Below are 10,873 nucleotides of genomic sequence, written 5' to 3'. Positions count from 1 at the left end.
TGTAGTACTGTGCTGTGTGATAGTTCTATACAGCAGACTGAAGTGTCCTCTCAGCCTTGCAGCTACAGGAACATTCCCACAGCTTTATCACCCTGGCAGACAGAACCACTGGCACCAAGAACAAAGAGAAAACATCAGTCCGTCCGTCCGTCCGTCCGTCCGTCCATCGAGAGAGAGAGAGAGAGAGAGAGAGAGAGAGAGAGAGAGAGAGAGAGAGAGAGAGAGAGAGAGAGAGAGAGAAGAGAGAGAGAGAGAGAGAGAGAGAGAGAGAGAGAGAGAGAGAGAGAGAGAGAGAGAGAGAGAGAGAGAGAGAGAGAGAAGAGAGAGAGGAGAGAGAGAGAGAAGAGAGAGAGAGAGAGAGAGAGAGAGAGAGAGAGAGAGAGAGAGATGAGAGAGAGAGAGAGAGGAGAGAAGAGAGAGAGAGAGAGAGAGAGAGAGAGAGAGAGAGAGCAGAGACGAGAGAGAGAGGAGAGAGAGAGAGAGAGAGAGAGAGAATGTGTGAGTGTGGGTTTGTGTGCCATGTGTGAGTAGTTAGGTTAATTTGGCAGACCAACCACTGCATATAAAGTGGTGATGCTCATAGTGGTGATGCATGTATGTGTGTGTAGCTTTCACTCCCTGATGTCAGAGGTGATTTGATGAAAGTTTACTCTCCGTTTTCATGTGCCAACATCCTGTAGCACCCCTCTGAGATCCGAAGGCCCGCCATTAGTGACCGCCCTTAGTGACGCCCTTAGTGACCCCCCTTAGTGACGCCCTTAGTGACCGCCCTTAGTGACCCCCCTTAGTGACGCCCTTAGTGACCGCCCTTACATGCTACTAGACTGGGCACGTGCGTGCGTCCACGTGCGCCATCGCACGCATGTTGATTTTGTCCCCCCACACCAGACGCGATCAGGACACGCAGGTTCAAATATCAAAACGAACTCTGAACCAACTATATTAATTTGGGGACAGGTCGAAACACATGAAACGTTCATGGCATTTTAGCTAGCTAGCTTGCTGTTGCTAGCTAATTTGTCCTGGGATATAAACATTGGGTTGTTATTTTATCTGAAATGCACAAGGTCCTCTACTCCGACAATTAATCCACAGATAAAAGGGTAAACCGAGTTAGTTTCTAGTAATTTCTCCTCCTTCAGTCTTCTCCTTCTTCCTCTTCTTCTTCTTCTTCTTCTTCTTCTTTGGACTTTATATGGCGGTTGGCAACCAACTTTAAGGTGCATTACCACCACCAACTGGACTGGAGTGTGGACCTCAGTTCATCTTACAATCACCCAAGTGGGTATATGCTTCTAAAAACCAATGAGGAGATGGGAGAGGCGGGACTTGCAGCACTTCAAGCGTTAAAAATAGAACCAAGTTATATTTTAGTGCCTGGCTACGCAGATGCTCATTGATGCACGCGAGCAGTTTGGATGAAATGATTGAATAACATGTAAGTGTACATTTATTTTGCAATGCTCGCGTACGTAACGCGAGCAGTGTGGTCAGCATGTTAGTGACCACCCTTAGCCACCAGCACTTTCTCTCTTCCTTCCACATGATGTTTACATGCTGATATACTAACAGATGCAGCAAGTCATCCCAGAGACCTTCTCCTCTTTTCAGTACCCCCCACCATCGGGCCATTTGATCCAAGCTCCCCTGCCCTCTCTGTGCATGGCACAAACAGAGACCCCCCTCCCTCCCCTGGAGGGGTCTCTCCTTCCTCTCTCGCTCTCTCTCTCTCTCCTTCCTCTCCATGATCCCATTCCTCTCTTCTCCCTCTCTCTCCTCCCTCTCTCTCCTTCCTCTCCATGATCCCATCCCTCTCTCTCCTCCCTCTCTCTCCTTCCTCTCTCTCCTTCCTCTCCATGATCCCTTGTCCCTTAAAGCTATGATGGGTTTATTTGTTGGATGTTTTTTATCTAAATGGCCTACCTATCAAATCCATTTCGTCATGAGCAGTAGAATTCTGCAAATCCTCTGTCCCTGAACCCTGTGTGTGTGTGTGTGTGTGAGTACCTGTGTGCACGTGCGTGCGTGTGTTCGTGTGTATGTGTGCTTGTGCACCTATGTGTAAGCATGCTTGTGTGGGTGCAAGCATTTGTGTGAGTGTACGTGTGTGTTTAAGTATTTTCAATAAAAGCTTGTGAGGTATTAGTAACCTGGAGCTTTTTCATCCATTCTCACCGTTTTTTGGGAATAGCAGAAAAAGAGTGTTACATCACTGAGAGCTGAGTGACTATGCACCGGCCAGGGCTTCTTTCTCTCTCTACCCCTCTACCTCCCCCTCTTTCTCTCTCTCTCTCTCTCTACCCCTCTATCTCCCCCTCTTTCTCTCTCTCTCTAACCCTCTACCACCTCCTCTTTCTCTCTCTCTCTACCCCTCTACCTCCCCCTCTTTCTCTCTCTCTCTCTCTAACCCTCTATCTCCCCCTCTTTCTCTCTCTCTCTAACCCTCTACCTCCCTCTTTCTCTCTCTCTAACCCTCTACCTCCCTCTCTTTCACCTCTACCTCCCCCTCTTTCTCTCTCTCTACACCTCTACCTCCCCCTCTTTCACCTCTACCTCCCTCTCTTTCTCTCTCTCTAACCCTCTACCTCCCCCTCTTTCACCTCTACCTCCCCCTCTTTCTCTCTCTCTACACCTCTACCTCCCCCTCTTTCTCTCTCTCTAACCCTCTACCTCCCTCTCTTTCTCTCTCTCTACACCTCTACCTCCCCCTCTTTCTCTCTCTCTACACCTCTACCTCCCTCTCTTTCTCTCTCTCTAACCCTCTACCTCCCCCTCTTTCTCACTCTCTCTGCCCCTCTACCTCCCTCTCTTTCTCTCTCTGCCTTTCTCTCTCTCTCTCTATTTCTTTCTCTCTGCATTTTAAATTCCAATTTTGTATCTGTGTGTATATATCTCTCTCTCTCTGGCTTTCTGATTCTGTCTTTGTCAAACCCTTCTCTGTCTGTTAATCTTTTTAGTTTAGTTTATTCATTCGACCATTTAAAAAAACAAGCACACATAATACTTGAAAAAGCCATACACGCACATGAGTAAAATCATCAAGGATAACACACAATAAAGTCTGGGACTTTCCATTGTGGTCCTCTTGAAACAAGATGGCTAGGAAGATCGAACATGGTTGAACACAGTATGATAGCGAGATAATGACTAATTTATATTGAATTAATCTGGGTGTTATGTGCATGACATCAGCAGCTGTTTCATATGGGAACAGGATTCTAAAGAGGGTAGAGTGTACGGCCCAACACATCACTGGGGCTGAGTTCCCTGCCATCCAGGACCTCTATACCAGGCGGAGTCAAAAGAAGGCCCTAAAATGTGTCAAAGACAGTCATAGACTGTTCTCTCTGCTACCGCACGGCAAGCGGTACTGATGCAGCAAGTCTGGAACCAACAGGACCCTGAACAGCTTCTACCCCCGAGCCATAAGACTGCTAAATAGTTAGTCTGGGTAGTTATTAGTTAACTATTTAACTATCTGCATTGAGTCTTTTTGCACTAACTCTTTTACATTTTACATTTACGTCATTTAGCAGACGCTCTTATCCAGAGCGACTTACAAATTGGTGCATTCACAGCGGGTAGGGGTGCTGCCACTGTTTATTATATTTCCTGTTGCCTAGTCACTTTAACCCTACCTATATGTACAGTACCAGTCAAAAGTTTGGACACACCTACTCATTCAAGGGTTTTTCTTTATTTTTACTATTTTTTACATTGTAGAATAATAGTGAAGACATCAAAACTATGAAATAACACATATGGAATCATGTAGTAACCAATAAAGTGTTAAACAAATCAAAATATATTTTATATTTGAGATTCTTCAAAGTAGCCACCCTTTGCCTTGATGACAGCTTTGCACACTCTTGGCATTCTCTCAATCAGCTTCATGAGGAATGCTTATCCAACAGTCTTGAAGGAGTTCCCACATATGCTGAGCACTTGTTGGCTGATTTTCCTTCACTCTGCGGTCCAACTCATCCCAAACCATCTCAATTGGGTTTAGGTCGGGTGATTGTGTAGGCCAGGTTATCTGATGCAGCATCTGATGCAGTCATCTCCATCACTCTCCTTCTTGGTCAAATAGCCCTTACACAGCCTGGAGGTGTGTTTTGGGTCATTGTCCTGTTGAAAACAAATGATAGTTCCACTAAGCGCAAAGCAGATGGGATGGCGTATCGCTGCAGAATGCTGTGGTAGCTATGCTGGTTAAGTGTGCCTTGAATTCTAAATAAATCACCCGTTCACCTACTCTGCGTCTCACAAAGACACTGCAGTTGGAACCAAAAATCTCAAATTTGGACTCATCAGACCAAAGGACAGATTTCCACCAGTCTAATTGCTCGAGTTTCTTGCTCATTTGCACCCCAGTATCTCTATTTGCACATCATCTCTTGCACATCTATCATTCCAGTGTTAATACTAATTGTAATTATTTTGCACTATGGCCTATTTATTGCCTTACCTCCATAACTTGCTACATTTGCACACACTGTATATATATTTTCTGTTGTATTTTTGACTTTATGTTTTGTTTTACCCCATATGTAACTCTGTGTTGTTGTTTTTATCGCACTGCTTTGCTTTATCTTGGCCAGGTCGCAGTTGTAAATGAGAACTTGTTCTCAACTGACTTACCTGGTTAAATAAAGGTTAAATATTTTTTTTTTTTAATTTAAAATAAAATAGTAATGGTTTCTTTGCAGCAATTCGACCATGAAGGCCTGATTCACGCCGTCTCCTCTGAACAGTTGATGTTGAGATGTGTCTGTTACTTGAACTCTGTGAAGCATTTATTTGGGAAATACAATATTTTCTATAAAAGGTCAAAAGGTTACCCTCTCCTTGTGTTCTTGAGGACATACCCATTGCTTTACCTCCCACCCATCCTACCCAGACTTTAAGATATGTTACACTGGTAATTAGTGCGGCTCTGTCTCTGTTTGTTGACTTTGGCAGACAATTGCTGTCCTCGTGAGGCCGTGCGTCAAACTGTAATCTACAAACAAACAATACCAATGGTGGGAGGCCTTGCAGGTCACACACACAGACACACACACATGTACGTATGCACACACACACAGACACACAGACACACACACAGACTCAAAGCCAACCCCCCCACCGCCCCCCATTCTCATTGGGTCAGAGAGCTGTCAATCTGGTTTAGACTGGAGAGAAAACTGTGTTTATTCGGGCAGTTTAGCGAATATAAGTGCTGGCTTTAGGACCATGCGGACGCCTGTGATTGGCTGGCTGGCTTTAGGGCAATGGAGAGTGTATCTGCAGTGAACACTGAACAGCACAACTTATCTCTCAGTTAAGTTGATGAAAGCAGTGCAGAAGTGGAAGATGGCTAGGTAACTGCTGTTTGACCTGACAGGAAACTAAACTAGTTTTTAATGCCGGTGCTGAGCTGGTGTGTAGCAGCTAATTGCTGAATTTACATTTACATTACATTTTAGTCATTTAGCAGACGCTCTTATCCAGAGCGACTTACAGTTAGCACATACATTATTTTATCGAACCCACAACCCTGGCGTTGCAAACGCCATGCTCTACCAACTGAGCTACATCCCCTGAATGGCATGTGTTTGTCCTAGATGTTATGTACAAGTATGGCCCTTATCGACTGAGGTGAATGAAGAAGCTACAGCAGCCAAGGTGACATTTTTGCTTGTTTTTGCTGTTCCCCAAAAAGCATTTTAGAGCTTTTAAATTTTGTAGAAATGCAATAGGCCTAATCAGCTTTTTTTTTTACATTCATTCGAGGGGGAAAAAATTGATTGGAGAGAGAGTTACCACTGAAAATGTATTATCTAAGTTGAGTTTTTTCCCCTATGTTCATTTAAAAATTGATTTATTTGAATGAATAAGGGCAGATACAAATTGACAGTTGAAACAGATATTCAGTACAATTCGTTGTAGTTAAAGCCAATTTTCTATACTATTTGTGATTCAATTTGCTGATTTCCCATGGCCACCCATGACTGGTTCTTGGTCCCCCCTTGGCCATCCCATTTTTTTAAAATCCTAGAAACGCCCCTGCACACAGGTCCAAGGTAGTTTGTGTTGAATGGAGTGCAAAAGGCTGGTTGAGAACTTAGGACACAAAAAGGCTCGGAGGTCATAGAGGCAAACTGGTTCAACCCTTATAATTCTGTCATAATGATAGTGCTTATCAATAACAAATCCATTAGCTATTAATGACAGCCAGAGGGATAGTTAGTGACGTCTGGGATGTAGTATTATGCTGGTAAAATAAGAGCCCTGGTCTTAGTGTATGGCCTTTATAACGCCAGTCTAAAGAGGTCATGACAGATTACAATAGCAGTCATTATAAAGTGTTCCCACACTTGTAATCTGAATTACCATCAACCACACACACACCACACACACATCCACATACTCACACTCACTCACCCCCTTCACACATTATTTCTGAGAAAAACTGTAAGCTACAATCGTAAGGGGAAGCTCAGCTGACAACTGAAAGTGTCTGAAAACAGGCTGAAAGGGGAACGGGTCATATTGGATCACAACACAAAGCCTGTACAGGAAGCCTATAGGTTTACTGTAAATATACAGCATTGTCATATTCCTCAGTCATCATCAGTCAGCAGGTTCACAGGACCATCAGTAAGTCAGTAAGTTATTTACAGTAAATCAGTAAGTCAGTAAGTTACTTATAGTAAGTCAGTAAGTTACTTACAGTAATTCAGTACGTCAGTACGTCAGTAAGTCAGAAGGTCACCAGGGATGGGAGATAAGTGAAGTCTTAATGTATACTGAACAAAAACATAAACGCAACATGTAAAGTGTTGGTCCCATGTTTCTGCACAAACTGTCAGAAACTGTCTCAGGGAAGCTCATCTGTGTGCTCGTCGTCCTCAACAGGGTCTTGTCCTGACTGCAGTTCGGCGTCGTAACAGACTTCAGTGGGCAAATGCTCGCCTTCAATGGCCACTGGCACGCTGGAGATGTGTGCTCTTCACGGATGAATCCCGGTTTCAACTGTAGCAGCATGTATGGCGTCTTTTGGGCGAGCGATTTGCTGGCAGTGGGGTTATGGTATGGGCAGGCATAAGCTATGGACAACGAACACAATTGCATTTTATTGATGGCAATTTGAATGCATAGAGATACCGTGATGAGATCCGCCGCCATCACTTCATGCATGATAATGCATCACTTCAAGCATGATAATGCACAGCCCCATGTTGCAAGGATCTGTACACAATTCCTGGAAGCTGAAAATGTCCCAGTTCTTCTATGGCCTGCAGACTCACCAGACCCCCACCTTTTGTCATTACAAACATTTAAGCTGAGCGCTACTAACTCTAATCCTGAGCACGCCAATTTCTTTTTCTAAGATGAGTAAAGTTATCCAGAGTGGGTGACGTGACTAAACATTTTCCAATGGATTCCTTTACCCCTGATTATCGTAGTAGAGTACCCTAGGGTTATTATATTAGGGTTAGTGTAGTACAGTACCCTACTGGGTAGGGTTAGGGTTAGAATGTAGTGCAGTACCCTACTTGGTAGGGTTAGGGTTAGAATGTAGTGCAGTACCCTACTTGGTAGGGTTAGGGTTAGAATGTAGTGCAGTACCCTACTTGGTAGGGTTAGGGTTAGGGTTAGAGTGTAGTACAGTACCCTACTTGGTAGGGTTAGGGTTAGGGTTAGAGTGTAGTACAGTACCCTACTGGGTAGGGTTAGGGTTATTATATTAGGGTTAGGGTTAGAGTGTAGTACAGTACCCTACTGGGTAGGGTTAGGGTTAGAGTGTAGTACAGTACCCTACTAGGTAGGGTTAGGGTTAGAGTGTAGTACAGTACCCTACTGGGTAGGGTTAGGGTTATTATATTAGGGTTAGGGTTAGAGTGTAGGACAGTACCCTACTGGGTAGGGTTAGGGTTATTATATTAGGGTTAGGGTTAGAGTGTAGGACAGTACCCTACTGGGTAGGGTTAGGGTTATTATATTAGGGTTAGGGTTAGAGTGTAGGACAGTACCCTACTGGGTAGGGTTAGGGTTATTATATTAGGGTTAGGGTTAGAGTGTAGGACAGTACCCTACTCTATAATAGAGAAGAAGTCTGAGTCCGAGTCAGAATATATGAAAATAAACTTAATTGCCAGTAAATAGTACAGGACTATATTTGGTGTTGTGCAGAGCTAAAAACGCAAAAACACACAACAATCTGAATTCAGCCTGCCTGCCTGCCTGCCTGCCTGTCTGTCTGTCTGTCTGTCTGTCTGTCTGTCTGTCTGCCTGCCTGCCTGCCTGCCTGTCAGCCTGCCTGCCTGTCTGTCTGTCTGTCTGTCTGCCTGCCTGTCTGTCTGTCTGTCTGTCTGTCTGTCTGTCTGCCTGCCTGCCTGTCAGCCTGCCTGCCTGTCTGTCTGTCTGCCTGCCTGTCTGTCTGTCTGTCTGTCTGCCTGCCTGTCTGCCTGACTGTCTGTGTCAGCCTGCCTGTCTCTCTTCGTCTGTCTGTCTGTCTCTCTCTTGTCATCGGTCTGTCTGTCTGTCTGTCTCTCTCTTGTCATCGGTCTGTCTGTCTGTCTCTCTTCATCGGTCGGTCGGTTGGTCTGTCTGCGTATAAAGCCCCCTGGAGGCACGGCTGCCTGCATCATAACACAGACCAGTCCATTATCCTCGAGCAGAAGGAGAGAGACAAAGATTAGACTGGGTTTGGTTTACAGGAGTATTTATTGTTCTGCGCCCAGATATCTAACTGATTACTTTCCCTGTGTTAGGGATGCACACAATCACAGCACCAGATCAGGTGTTGCTAATGTGTGCTTAAACAGGTTCAGGAGTAATGCTGGGAAAGGTACTTTCTTGTATACTGGAGCCTCAGAGTGGAATGAGTTGCCTCTGCCCATAAAAACGACGTCCTCTCTGGCCAGCTTTAAAAATAAAGTAAAAAACTGTTTGATGTCTTCTGTGTCCATATGAATTACCCCTATGATGTAACTGCAATGATGAGATAGATGTTCTTCTTCTTTGTTTTTTGTTTTATTATTTTAGGGCCTTCTTCTGACACCGCCTGGTATAGAGGTCCTGGATGGCAGGGAACTCAGCCCCAGTGATGTGTTGGGCCGTACACTCTCCACTCTTTAGAATCCTGTTGCCATATGAAACAGCTGCTGATGTCATGCACATAACACCCAGATTAATTCAATATAAATTAGTCATTTGACATTTTGTAGGGCATGAGTGTAACGTGAGCACGGTGTAAAGCAAGAATAGCGTTAGAACAGTCAAGGCCATGTCTCAGTGTGTGCCTGCAGGGCAGCTATTGTTCAAACACAATGAAGTGTGAACTTCTCACCACATTATTACATCCAACAGCTGTTCAGATGTGACGCACAACAAGGAGGGAGGTATTTCCAAACATCAGATAATTAGACAATTATTTAAAATGGCAGATAAAATGCCAAGGTAAATCGTGTCATGGTTTGGAAAAACTAAAGAAACGTCTCCTGAGTGGCGCAGTGGTCTAAGGCACTGCATCGCAGTGCTAGCTGTGCCACTAGAGATCCTGGTTCGAATCCAGGCTCTGTCGTAGCCGGCCGTGACCGGGAGACCCATGGGGCGGCGCGCAATTGGGCCAGCGTTGTCCAGGGTAGGGGAGGGAATGGCCGGCAGGGATGTAGCTCAGTTGATAGAGCATGGCGTTTGCAAGCCAGGGTTGTGGGTTCGATTCCCACAGGGGGTATGAAAAAAATAATAATAATGTAAGTCGCTCTGGATAAGAGCGTCTGCTAAATGGCGTAAATGTAAATGTCTTGTTTCTTTGTGTCTTGCATTTTTGTGTGCTTATGCTGATCCAATGTGACCTTTGAAGACCAAATAGAGAAGAAACAAGCGTGGCAACGTTTGCGTGATTTTCCTATCACTATCAGCACACACCAAGACAGAGACAATCCTATGGCCTAGAAAAGCAGGAAGTGACAACAAAATAAAACACGAACTAGCAAAATGTGACTGATGAGTGTGTTTGGGAGTAAACAGTGATAGGCAAGGTTCAAGACAAAACATTGTTGACTTTGGCCATCTCTCCATGTCAGTGTTTGTGTTTGGTAGAATGGTGAAGGTCGTTGTGCTCCTGAGACAACCAACTGAGAGGTCATCAAGGCCTAATGGATGACAGGCCATGATGATATAAGGGAGATGGCAATTTCCTTTTCTTTTTTTTTTACTAGGCAAAAACTTGTTGAATCAACATTGTTTCCATGTCATTTCAACCAAACAAATCTATGTGATGACGTTGAATCAACATGGAAAACTGATTGGATTTGAAAAAGGTCATCACGTAAGGGAATTCCGTATTTTTTTTGCCCAATTTTCTGTTGATTTCACATTGAGTTTACGCTAGTTGACAACTCGACCAAATGTAAATCAAAACTAGAGGTTGAACTGACGTCTGTGCCCAGTGGGTTTGTCAAAAGCTCAGCACTCTTTTATTTTCTCTTTCTTTCTCACTTTTCTTTCTCTTTTTCACCCCCTTTCCCCCTCTCTTTCGCTCCCCTGTTACACTCCCTTTCTCTCCCTCTTTGTTGTTTGTTGATCAGGGGCACAGGAATGATTCACACACACACACACACACACACACACATTGACCCTGGGTGCTGATGTCATAGGAAGCCTGTTTGGAGAGTGCAGTGAATCATTGCCCATGCCAATACACTCACAGGGGTTTAGAGACAGTTTGTGTGTGTGTGTGTGTGTGTGTGTGTGTGTGTGTGTGTGTGTGTGTGTGTGTGTGTGTGTGTGTGTGTGTGTGTGTGTGTGTGTGTGTGTGTGTGTGTGTGTGTGTGTGTGTGTGTGTGTGTGTGTGTGTGTGTGTGTGTGTGTGTGTGTGTGT

Source organism: Coregonus lavaretus (assembly GCF_964263955.1).
Source record: "Coregonus lavaretus genome assembly, chromosome: 16".
NCBI lineage: Eukaryota > Metazoa > Chordata > Actinopteri > Salmoniformes > Salmonidae > Coregonus > Coregonus lavaretus.
Note: the sequence above shows the minus strand (reverse complement) of the source record.